The following is a 13,874-nucleotide window of genomic DNA, read 5'->3' on the forward strand; positions in this document are numbered from 1 at the left end:
CGGCTCCTGCCGGACCGACCCCTCCTCGTTCCCGCCTCCTCCCGGCGGATGCTCCCAGCGACACAGGCACAGCTACCAGCTACCCAGCCCTTGGCAGCCGAACGAGGCGACTCCTCGCAACTACAACCAAAAGGGGCTATTAAAGGCTGTTTGTGCTTCTCTGAGTTTTAAATAAACTTCCAACCGATCTGTTAAAATCGTGCTGGATTAAGTAAACTGCCTAGCGTTGCTCTGCACAGTGCCAAAAGCCAATCAAGACGTCTACACTAAAAGATCGTCAAAATCAAAGGAGAGGTGGCGGTAGGGAGGTCGGGAAATCACAAATGTGAAAAACAAACACAGGGAGGGCAGGAAAGCCGTAAGTATTCCCGCGGTGGACGCCTGCAAGAGAACTACAGCCAGTGGCAGCTCTGGATGTCCCACCCCCGGAAGAGTTCAAGGCCAGGCTGGATGAAACTCTGAGCAACCTGGTGTGGTGAAGGTGTACCTGCTATTGCAGGAGGCTGCAACTAGACTAGCTTTAAGGCCCCTTCCAACCCAAATCCTTTTATGATTCTACCAGCTCTTTGCAGTTTGGTTAGTGGTGGTATTTTTTTCCTTAATGTCTTTTAAAGGACTTGAGCTGGGGTTTGTTTGGTTTTGGTTTTTTTTCTCTTAGTGTCTTCTAAAGGACTTGACACAATTTTGGTATTTCTGATAGTTTACTCACAGTAAAACTATCAGAAAACTGAGTATCATCTCAAATGCCACAATGGAAAGTCTCTTAGAAGTTACAGTTCTGGGTTCCTAGGGATGCAATCCACCACTGCCTTAGGTAGCACTAAGGTTTTAATGTCATTCTTTGGGATAAAGCAAGATACTTTACTAATAGCCTTTGCCCACTTCAGCACAGGGTAAAGCAGTTTCAGATAAACCTCCTTCACCTTCTCCATGCTACCAGGTACAACCAAAAGTTGGTGGTTCTCTGTCAACTTGAGGTGTCATCTTTACACAGATCAAAACACACCTGAAAGTGTCTCAAAATTTTATTGGACACTTCAAAAATTTCACAAAGACTTCTACATACTGACAAGAAGAAATTACATGGAGAAAGTAATGCTTGTTTCCATAACTGCCACCAAATTACATGTGTAACACTACCACTGGGTCAAGTAACAGAAACGGAGAGAACTGGACACTGATATTATTGTAGCAGTGGCTGCCAACAGCAATTTAACTATGTCTACTTAAATTATAACTTGACCCACACCATACGGATGAACCAAAAAAGCATGTGGATCCAAGATAGACTTGGTAAATCTGCTTTAAGGTGATTTTTTTAAAAAATCCAGTTTCAAAACTGCTGCCCATACTGTACTAGGAGTAAACAAGCCATAAGGAAGAAGTAATACCTGTGTCCTCAGACAAATTAGAAATATCTGAAAGATTTAAAAACAGTGCACATCAAATACTTTTAGGTTTGGGGTTTATTTGTGGGTTTGGTTTTGTTTGTCTGGGGTTTTTTTAATTTATATCCCTCACACCACATAGACAAAAGAACTATCACTAACAGACAGGTAACACAAACCAGTTGATGTACAACTAAGTGGTTCTAAGTGGTTCTAAGACAGGTCTAACACAGCAGCAGAAGGACACTGAAGAAAGAGTGGGACAAGCCCGTCACTGCAGTAGGCTGGTTCAAGTACCAGCTGCTGTCATTTAGGAGATAAACAGGTTTATTAAGAGAGACCAGTAATATAATTCAGTTTTCACAGATTAAAAATAATCCCATTTCCCCATGCAAAAAATATTTTTCTAAAATTAGATCCTAAATTGCCACCTGTATCAAAATAGTACTTTTTTCTTCCCAAACGGGGTACAGCAAAACATTCATCCACAGAGTAACTCTTTGGGACCTTGCATCAAACTTTCTCACATAAGCCTGTTTCAGGTAGTACTGCCTACACAGTAGGTGTATTACCTCAAATGCAGCATACAGTAGGTAGCATTACCTCAAATTCCTTTTCATCACTCCTTTTATGAATACATTCAAAGTTACACTGCAAGCATTCCTTTTCCTCTTACTAAATAAGACATAACAGAGGTATTTTGTTATGAGTACAATATAAAGGTCAGATTTTGGAACCCGTTGATGAATTTCACCACTAATTTGAAAGACTGTATTAATTATGGTTGGTCTCTGACTACTTTAACAGTGGCTATAGAGACTTCTTCAAAGGAATCGTTACCAGTGTGTATTCCAAAATCATGAGCCAACTTTCTCAGCACCTCAAAAATAATGACTTTTTAAAATACACTTTGGGTTCTTTATAGTTGCCCTTTTTCCCCCCTCAGCTTTTATTCTTTAAGTTATTAGTGCCAAAAACTTATTAAATACAATCATCCCAGAAATTCCTGGAGAGATACTAAAATAACCCTACAAAAATACTAGTCTCCATGTTCCATCTTTTGGAATCCTGTTAAGAAGACTTTCAACAAATAGAGAAGTTGTCAGTATTTCTGTAAAGTATCATTTCAAAATTAAATTATTATTAGGAAATATTTTTCAAGATTTGCATTTATTTATGACATTGAGGCATTTGCCCAAGAAAGTTACATGGCCTTTCACCACAGCATCTGAGATCTAGTAGCACTGTAATTTATTCATAGTATCAACTAATTATCACCATCAACTGGGTTTCCTCAAGGATATTAGCAATTTTAATTTTAAATTATTAATAGAAAAATATTAGCCCATTAACAATTTCTAAGAAATGAAAACTGTATGTACCAAGATTACAAGCTTCTCCTTCTAAGGATTTCAGTAGATGCATTGAAGACTAGGAATATATAGTATTAGAAACAAAAATACTTTGGAAAGGAAGATGTTCTTTTTATACTACATGCATACATGAATAAATACATGAGCAGACAGAGCAACTTTGATTAAATGGACACCACTAATTTATTAGACTTAAAAATGGCCTACACGAAGTATTTTCACAGCCCTCCCCTTCCCCCAAGAAAGGTAAAAAAATTAGCAGTACAAGTACATTTCACAAGTAGAGTAATGGGTCTGTCAGTATCTTAGACCTATCATACAACATCAGTGTCATAGGAGTTATATTATTGTACAACCGTGCACAAGCCTTCCAACAATTCTTCTTCCTCACAACTCAATTGAACTGCTTTACAACCAAAGGTGTGTTAATAACAATTCCTGCCATATCAGACTTCTTGGGTTTTTGTTTTCCTTTGAAATGAGTTAATGAAACAACCTACCAAATATTAGAATCAATGGAAGATTTCAGTATAAACCACGAAGTTTAAAATGTAATCTTTTATTTTTAATCAAAACACGAATAAGTAAAAGCAGGAAAGAAAAACTATGGATTACAAGCCTCTGAATCTCAGACAAGCACAGACAAGACTAATTATCTGAGAAGAGCCCAAAAAAACTCATTATGCAGAGTTACAAGGTATCAACACCATGTATTTCTTAGAACAGTGTTAGAAAAATGTAATTTACCACATGGATTTTTTTCCACTTCCTCATTCTCAGAGAGGAAAATGAAAGTCTTCTGGAAAGTACACTGTGTCTAAAACCGAGAGCAACACGTATGACCACTAAAAATACCTATCACTTTGAGTACTTAGAAGTCTTCCGTAAGATCAGTATTTTACTATTTTAGATAAAATGGAAAATAAAGCACTTGCATTTAAATATAAGCAAATAGCTTTCATCTGGAGGTGGTTCACGTAAGAAAAACATCCAAAAAGAAAATATGAAATTGAGGATCTATGAATATTGTCATAAATAGGCTGAACATTACACAGTTCCAATAAATACACAGTTTATATACTGATCCCAGTATTTGTATACCTTTTGATTCTAGATCCATTTCACTTCTAAAGGGAGCAGATTACTCTAAAGTCATTTTTTGAGACTTTCTCAAGAGTCAAGGTGAGGTATGCACGAATAAGCACACTGGTATCAGTAAGCTCTTAAAAGATCACAACAAAAATTGAACTATAGATGCAGTAAAGCAGAAGTGCTCAATCTGCAGATACAAGCTGCTTGTACTCTACTAAAATGATTAATCCAAGAACCCAGTCCACACCATGCTTTCTGCTCTGATATGGAAAACTTCTAGTAAAGAGGATGGCCAGAAGCAGATCGCTCGAGCTGCTTCAGTGACCTAAGTCAGCAGACTCGAAGCTGGAAATAGACCGATACATTACCAGATTCACACACTGTAAGCCCAGCTGCTCCAGGAAGCATTATACTGGCCATTTGTGGTACCATTCATCCACAGCACGCTTGACCTGTACAAGCAAAGCACATTCAGCACTTCCACACATACCTTTTAGATGTAATTTTCAATACCTATACAGTATGTCCAGTCACAGGACAGGCAAGATTTGCCTTGAGTGTTTTAATAGCTAAAGGACCCAAGCAATGTAAGAGATCAGAAACTTTAGCACTGTCGATAGTACAGATAACAGAACTTTTCTTTATTTGCAGCATTAGGTATTTAATAAAAGTATTTCTGAAGGCATTATTATCCATAGCAGGATCAATACCTTTACCAGAAATGTGTACGCAAAGGCTATTTGCACAGCTTTGCTTTAATTCAAGTAACATCATGCCATTTTCTTGGAGATGCCCAGACACATTGCTGGCAACTATTTTGAACAATGTACGTGAAGTGCCATATGCATAATCCTGCTGCTGCAGTAGCTGCCAGAGATCTGACCTGTGGCAAACACTGATACGCAACTGCAAAAATAAAAATATTCATACTATGTTTGTGCTTCACTTCTACAGGGTGAAAAGGTAAGAGGGGTTTCATGACTGAAGACACTGCTGTATTTATTATCTTAAAAGAGCAGTATTTAACTTCAAAAAGTTTGTTTTTAAATGGCAAAGAAATAACACGTTTTAAGTAATTAATTTGTGTTTTATAGGGAGCATTACAGATTTTTAGCTTCATTTGCTTTTTTCCCCCTTCATTTAAAGCATTATTCCCCAGTTGTACAATAGCTTCATTTCTCTAGGAGCATATTGGTAACACACTACCTCCCCTCCCTCAAACACCCAGTGCAGCTCTTGGTTTTTTGTAATAGCACAGCCACGATAACAGAGTATGATTTTTCTACTTATCCCTCTGCAAAATAATTTAGATTATTTTGAACAAAGCATTCTGGCATTAACACTTAATTAAAAACCAAAGCTAAAGGCATTATTTTCAGTTACAAAAAAACTGAATTTTTTTTTTTCTGGAAGCTACTTTTGCTTCCAGAAGTTTCTTTACAGTTTTCAGACTTACTACATTCATCCTCAGTAAGATAAAGACTAATAGAAAATGTATTCAGAACTACAAATAATATTTCCCATTTAAAGAAAATTATGAACTTTCCAGCTAGCTCTGGATGGACACTGAAGATGCATATGCACAGCCTTCTTGCAGAACTCAGTCTCTGAGTAGGATCAAAGAGGATACAGTTAATATTTAACTTTTCGTTAAGTTAACAATATCCAGACTGAATAGTAAGTCTGCTGTAAATGGAAAAAAAAAATAAAGGGAAAGAATCCCTCACAACCTTCAAGAGTAATCAAATCCTGAAAAATCAAATAATTTTCAAGGTAGTTTAACAACAGCCTTATGAATTTTGTAAGAGTTTATACTAAACAGATATCCAGTTCTTCCTGAAAATTTAGCTTTCCAAATCAGCAAAGACTGTAAGACTACAAGGAAACAAATCAGAAATAAAAAGGTGAAACATTTCAAAAACCGCAACAGGCAGTTCTGAGATTATATTTAACCAATCTTCCTCCAAGACAAAATGAGGCAGGTAAAGTGATACCCAAGCCTAAAGTTGCTACCATATCTCGTAAGTCTGACAAATCCAAGTTTCTCAATTGTCACAAGTAGTGCTGTTATTAAAATTCTGGAAAACACAGTGATTTATTCCCTTCTCAGATGCTAAATTTCAATTTTCAATGACTGCAAATAAAAATTACAGGTATAAAGCCCAGTTAGGGATGGTTCAATGTCAGACAACTTGAAACAACTGCCTTAAGGTGTGATCTGTCCAAGTCTGTACCACGTCAGCCTCCTCACTGCACTTCAGCACAAACATAAAAATGCACTGGGTTTGGGGAAGCAGCTCCCAGTTTTCACCAATCTTTTAAATGGATCCTGGAAACAGTTATGGAGCTACACAGAAAATCCCTGCTTAGTTGCTGGGTGTTTAAATGGATAGAGAAAGGAATGGCTTAACTCTGTTACCCTACAAGGCCTCAAGACAACTGCTACAAATCAGTTATGTTTCTATTTTTGTTGTTCCTCCCAAGCTGCTGGATGTCTGTGCCACTTTTATGGGAAACATCATATTTACATTATACAAAGATCAGTTATTCCATCCCTATAGAGAGCATCGGGGGAAAAAAAAAAACCACTGAGAGTTTATGATTCATCTGGGAAAGCTTTAAAGAAGAAAAAGTTAAAGAAAAGAGGTACCTACAGGGATAAACTCAGCACAGAAGCTGCAATCTATTAAGCCTCATGAGCACAACAGTACTTGGGCAGAAAATATTCTTGGATGCAGATTATCACCAAACTCGCAAAGCAGCTGAAGATCCCTGTGTATGTGCTTGCCCTTGCCTCCTTCCTTCCTGCCTCTGCCATAAGCAAAGCTGAGCGTTTGCCCTGAGCCACTGCAGTCTGCTGCTGTTCATACACTAAACGCTGTAGAGCCCTGCAAAAGCAGATACACATCTTGTTCAGCCACCTCTGCCACAGGGCACTTAATAGTAGGCAGAGGGATGGGCAATGGCATCTTGGGACAAGAGGGAACTACTACAGGTGTCTCTGTAAAACCTCCTCACAATCACAAGCCTACCAACTTACTCCACCATGGCTTCAATCCCTATATAGGCAGCAGCTCAGCACACATAGTATAAGGACTTGGACAGTTGTACTTGAGAGTCAGGAAAAGAAAAGCAAGAAGGAGCAAGGCATGGACAGCAAATTTTCTCTTGAGGTTTCAACTCCTGAAATTGCCTTTCCTGATGTTTCAGTTACACAGGGCAGAAGCATATGGAGCTCCACCACCCAATATGAGAAATAAATGGAGTAATTACATTAACGTGGCATTCTTCATAGTTTAACTAAACTGGCATACTTCTTTACTCCAAAGCCAGCAAATATTTACAGTGCCTTTTTAGTGCTTTAGTTACTAGGATTTAAACAATTAAGTGTTTTTAATGCTGAATTTTGCAGGTCTCCAATCTCTGTGAAACACTTATTCTTGTAGGAACCTGAAGCGTAAGCAAAAAAATAGAGATGTTTTTAAGATTTAAAAAGGTAATTAAAATATAAAATATACACTGTGTTGCAAATCAGAAATAAAAGAATTCATATGAGTTTCTTTTCTGAACCTTTATCTTGAGCAAGCAGGCTGTTACATTAAAGAAAAGAAAGAAAAGAAATACAAAAATCAGAAAGGGGGGAGAATCAGAAGTAGTAACAAACCCAAGGGCAGCTAAATGCAACAGTTAGACACTAAACACCTAACACACACTAAAACTTTACAAGGCTATGTTTGTCTGGAAGTTGTGCCAATAGTCCTCAACACAAAGTTCCTTAAAGTGCCTTAGCTGGTGGACTACAAAAGAGTCTCTGCCAGCAGCTGCACACAGGGCAGCAGCTGCAAAGCCCAGCACTCCACCTGAACCATGGCAGGCAGCTCTGCATCCACACACCTGCATTGGGCACAGATCATCAAACCAGAGCCAAGGTGTCACACCACTTCAAGCCCTACTAATTACTGAAAAAGAAACAGCTGAAATCAGGTGGTAAAAACATATTCACATAAAATGGACAATGTGCTTTAGCTTCTTCTGTTCATTCAACTGGCTCTCCCTATTTGTTAGTCATATTATCTATTGATAGAGCATTTGCATACTGTTCATTTCTCCCAGTAACTAATATCAACATGTTAATTATCCAAACATACAATGAACCTATAAATGTCTATAACTTCCTCAATATCTGGGCAAATCAACCTACTCTGCTCTGCACGGCTCCTTCCATGAAACAGGAATTTATGGAAATCCCAATCAACAAAGGAAAAACAGTTTTAAACTAACTCTAATAAACTGAAAACAGCATACCAGAGAAATACAATATTTTTATACAAGTTTTGAGTTTCTTTTACATGTATTACTGGTTTTCTGTTTTAATTTAGAATATATTTTGAAATTAAAAATATCCTTTCTTCAGCAAGTCATCCTCTCAAAGAAGTAACTGAGACAAAGCTCACACCAGTGCATTTTTAAGAGATGCCAAGTGACACTAGCCAGTTTTGAGTCAATCTCTAATGCGACCGTGCAATAGCATCCTGATGTCGAATATCTGAAGCTTATATTGCCATACGGGTCTTATCAATGAGCATTGAAAGAATCCCAAGCAATCAGGGTCCACAACATGTCACTACAGACCTCTTTGGACTAATCACCTAAAGAGCTGTTATTATTTATGTAGTATTGACCTAGAAAGGTATATTGCACAGCTCATGAAGAGAGGATACACCAAGTCCTTAACATCCAGAGCATGTCATGAAAAACTGCTGCAGATAGAAACTTAATCTCTTCAGAAGGTTCCACTGGTAAAATGACATGGCTTTCTGAAAGTTTTACCCGTCTCTTCTAAACAGTAGTGCATTTGGATTTTTCATAACAAAATCCTTATTTTGTAAATAAATACAAGCAAGAATCAAGAACCCTCCTGTCTGGGAGGGTGGGTCCTTGCTTGAAGGGACCTTCTGGAACTTGGCTGGAGAACAAGAGGATGCATGTCGACTAAAACAACCAACTAACATTAATCAAAGCTACTCTTCAATAGCACTTACTACCTGAGAGAACATATTCTTAGTCGAACAGCAACTAAAAACTATTCAGTGCTAAGGTAGAGACACAAAAAATTACGTTTACTGAAAATGGAAAGGTTTTCCAAAGTAGCCCTTTATTAAGAGGAAATAGTTGAAATAGCAGCCTTTTCCCCCTAAGTTTGGATCCACATGGTATAGGAACACATATAAAGTTAGAACTCAAAGGGTAAGAATCATCCTGTTACTGAAGAGCTTAGAACAAAAGCAACTAGAAACACAAAAGTTTACAAACTAAGACATAAAACAGTTAACAAATGCAAGCAACAGAAACTATCAGTAGTCACCAAAAATATCAATTACTGAAAAATACCATATCTGACTCTTCCACTTACAATTCACATTTTCATTAGAAACAGAAAAACCACACCTAAAGGAGATTAAGACTAGTCTGAAACTGCTGTGGGAAGGCTGGGATAGAGCCTACAGGGAAACCTTGTCTGACTGTGAGTGTGGGGTGAGCAGTGAGAACAGGCCTTAATCCCACCTTGGGCGGTGCAGGTACCTGTAAACTAAATTTTTTGCATTTGAAACATAGACTTCTTTTTTAAGTGATAATTGAAAAACTGTTTCACAATGTTCCAATTCTTATCTTTCTGCAACTTTATTCTGAATTGCTGGTATCACAAGCATGGCATCTTCATATGCAGTTGCTGAATTAATCCTGCTCGTAAATACTGTACTAACCTTTCAAATACATTCTTGAATGTTAGGAGGATATTAGTTGGGATTTTTTTAGCCCATAGGTCAATTTTAATGTTTTAAAGGATAACAGTTTTTTACTTCAAAGAAAACAGAGCCTTAAAAATAAGCTGATACTTTTATTTTACATGCTATCCAGCCTTTTATATACTCTACCTTGGGATCACTAACACATATTATTGACAGCAGAGTAAGTTTTAAAATCTGTTCTATGAGCAAGATATTTACAGCATAATTCAAAACAGGAACAACATACTAAACTATTGTCTCTCTCAAAATGTAACTTCTATGGCCTGTGGACACCTTAGACACAAATTTAAAAGAGTATTTTTGTTCTTCTATTACCAGTATATCATAGATAGTACAGTTTTACAGTAGTAGATATTTTTGCAACAAGTTCCTCCACATCTTGTTGAATTCAGCACTTAACAACTCTCCTCAATCAGCTTTTGTAGAATCTTCTGAAAACTTGTTTTTCTGTCTATGTTAAGTTTTCTCACATCTCCCATAAGTATCATGTCTCTCTCCCTCTCCTTCAAGTTAAAAGCTTTATTTTGTCCTTCTCACAACTACCTTAAAATAATTGTAGATTGGAAAGGTCAAGAGAGATTTATTTAATTTACAATCCTCCCACTAAATTTTATCTGCATTATTTCAAAGAATTAGCCTAAAGATAACATTTAAATGCATGTCAAAAGAACAGAAAAACAAAGTCCAAACAGCAGGTTTACTGACATTCACTTCCAAAACTTGCTGTTGGTTACTTCTCATCGTGCTCCAGTTTGCTGCCTATCCACTGGTATTCAAAGGGAAGGGGGGGTTTCCTCTGGTTTAGCAAGTGGAATAGTCTCACCAAAGATAGACATGCAACGGGAATACCAAAAATGAATATACAAGACAACTACACAGGTGGAAGGGTACAATCTCCTGTCCACAACACTGAGCCATTACATTGATTCAGCTGTCACATGAAAGCTCATAGTAACACTATGTATGAGAAAACCTTTAAAGTGTTTGAAGTCCAGAAGATGCATAAACAGACCCTGCAAATGCGATACAAAGATAATCTAGTAAGTGACCAATAGCAATAAAAAAAATTTATAAGCTCTCTTCACCATGCATCAAAGGAAAACAAGTCAATTCCTTCACAATTATCAAAGGAAAACAAGTCAATTATCCTCACTATATACATATACTCCACACATGTATATCAATATACCCCACATGAGTATCTGTTAAGTATGAAGAAATACTTCTATATCCACCCTTGACTTGTACTGATACACACCTTGTATGAAGCACTAAATTTCAATTACTTCACCACTTTACTAAAATATATTCATTGTAAATTTCTGCACACATTCTTCAAAAGAAACCCAGAGAAAAACTGCAGCAAAAGTATATTAGGTATATAGTCAAGTATGCAATTTAAAAAAATCAGATCTTCAATAAAAAAGAAATTATATTTGAGATGTGTCTGACAATTAAACACAACTATAGTTGATTTTCTGTATTAATGGTAAAATAAAGTCAGAGGCGTATCTCTTTGCACTTGGGCTTACTTTTAAAAATATTTGCTGTACCTCATTTCAGTTCTTTATTGACTCCATCTTAAGCTAATGCCTTACTTAAGAGACATTTACCCAGTGGTCATTTTATCTCTTATAAACAGTAATAATAAAACCTATCATGCCTGCACCTAAAATAAAACTCTGGCGAGATGCTTGTTTTTCCATTTATCTAAAATATTTAAGAGTTCATTTTCCACAAATCAATTAAAACAGAGGATATCTAAAAGGTGACTGCTACTTTTGGTGATGGTAAGATATTTAATGCTGTCCCCACTACTGACCCAAAAGGCCCTTTCAGCACATTGATTCCCCTTCCCGATTCATTTCAAAAAGTGCCCCTAATACACTGGAACATTTCCCGTTGGCTTTGTGAAAATAATCAGCTCAGGGAAAAGCCACACCAGAACTCAGGAGAAGATGCGGAAGGCTGCACAGCTGTGAGTGAGATTGCCCTTTTCATTGACGGCAAACTGTTAGATCAGCCTGATCCACTTGTAAAACTGCACTCAAAAATCAACCCAAAATCTCCTTTCCCTCCCTTCTGTCGCAAAGAGCTTCAAGCACAGATTCCGAAGGCCCTTAGGAGAGGCTCCCTTATTTTTTCTTATGGAAAATATACTCAGAACAATTTCCTGGGGCATTACTCAAGCAAAACAATGTTATCTGCAGTGATAAGAAAACAAGGAGAGAGGTTAGAGGTTTTTATGTAAAGAGTATTCTGGATCCCAAACAGTATTATGGAACAGTCTTTAAAGGCAAACGAGCAGAGATTGTGGGGGGAAGTCATGGGACTTAGCTGCACATCAACACCTCCCAGTCTTTTCTAACCAAAACTCTTTACTTGGGTACAGAAACTGACTTGTATTTCATGTATAAACACCAAGCTCCGGGTCATCCTTTGCTGTACAGGGCTGATTAGAGATGCAACTGGGAGCTGAATATGCCCTGCAGAGCTGCTGATAATATATGGACACAGTGCTCACAGGTACTTTATGCGTATCCAGCCCTGTTGTTAACCCGAGGCAGCCACGGCCCGGCTCCATTACTTTACCACCAAAGTTGATGTATTTTTACTCTCCTAGCAGAAGCACTTGAAGTGAAGCAGGCTTTCCATACACAGAAATAATATGGGGGCTGTAAGCAGTGAGAATACTCACATCACTGATAAAATTAACATCTCTTCTACAATTCTTGCTGATTTGACTTACACAGCTGGCCATTACAACAGTTCCACAGTATTGGCTACCCTGCCTTGTAACACAACGAAAGCAGAGAGCTGCAACAGGAAGGCACATTTCACACAGCACAGGTACAGCTGCCATTTGCCAGCTCGCACACGGCAGTGGTGGCATTGCCCTTCTTTAACGCCACAATCTGAATCTGCCATGTTCAACTTTGCATGCTTCATTTGGATTGTACATTTTTTTGAAAGAAATTTTTACAACTGAGAACATGTTCACTCTTAAATGCTACAGCAAATGCAAAAAAAGCCCCTGCCTGTTCTTTTACTAACCTCTATTTAGCATTGTGATGCATACAGTCACATACAAATCCTTCAAACAAGTCAGCTGTGGTTTTCTTCTACAATTGTACTAATCTTACACATATAAAAAGACACTTCTAAAAAGATTTTTGAAATACACTTTAAACTATTCTGATGGTTTCTGAGTCTACATATTTAAAAAGATGTCTCAGAGCATATATTTGTAAGGTCCTGTTTTCAGCTCTTAAAACAAAGTATATACTGAGTAAATATTTTGACAGCTGCTATGATAAATATTTTAAAAACAAACAAACAACAAAAAATTTCACCACCTGAATTTCTCTCAAAAATTTTAGGTCAGCTAGATGCAAACCCAACTAGCTGGTATTATAAAAATAATATTTTAGGATTTCAATGCCAGGAATAGTTGGTTTTTTTTTTTTTTTTTTTTTTTTTTCTTGCTTGGTCTGTCTTTTGGAGAACTTTTAAAATATGGTTATACTTAAAAATAATTGTCAGGCTCAGAATTTCACCTAAAATCTCACCAAAAAAAAAAAAAATCTTAAACAGCATGAATAAAGACCAGAAAAGTAAAAAGAAAAAAATAATAAACACCACTCACTCTCAAATTCAAACACAGTAATAGGACAAACCACCTTAGCTTTAAAAAACTATTGAGTTCCTCAACAGCTTCATTATATTAAATTCTGTGGCGCATTAAAACCCTATCTGCCAACAATAAGCAAGTAAATGTTTACAATATTTTTTCAAATAATTCTATTGTTTTATTACCTGTTTGGTAAGCACCTGCCTTCTGCAGCATACCCAACTGGTAAACACAGTAGTTCTTTTGCTCTATTCCAGCAGAGCAGCTCATTCCATTACCAAGATACAAAAATAGAAATAAGCAGATAATTTAAAGAGGATTCAGCTACTATCTGCTATTGTAAAAGCATGATCCCAGAACAGACTCTAAGTCTTCATTTCGTAAATGATGACATCACACTATTAAGCAATATTAGCCAGGCATTGCTGGTTTCCACTAAATCACTCCTTACAGTCACCATTTGGCACATATTTAAGGACCAAGAGAGGAAAATTCATCTTTAACAGTCAGAGTAGTTTATTATCCCCATTTGCTCAAATGATAAACAAAACACTGAACAAACATGAATATATCTGTTTTG

The 13,874-nt window shown here is 37.0% G+C and overlaps 1 protein-coding gene across 12 annotated transcripts in view; it reads right to left on the reverse strand.

The window, feature by feature from the left end:
* The window catches only part of FRYL (FRY like transcription coactivator), a 162,339-nt gene that overhangs the window by 119,936 nt on the left and 28,529 nt on the right, over positions 1-13,874 (reverse strand). The window lies entirely within an intron of this gene.

Source organism: Taeniopygia guttata, chromosome 4 (genome assembly GCF_048771995.1).
Source record: "Taeniopygia guttata chromosome 4, bTaeGut7.mat, whole genome shotgun sequence".
Lineage (NCBI taxonomy): Eukaryota > Metazoa > Chordata > Aves > Passeriformes > Estrildidae > Taeniopygia > Taeniopygia guttata.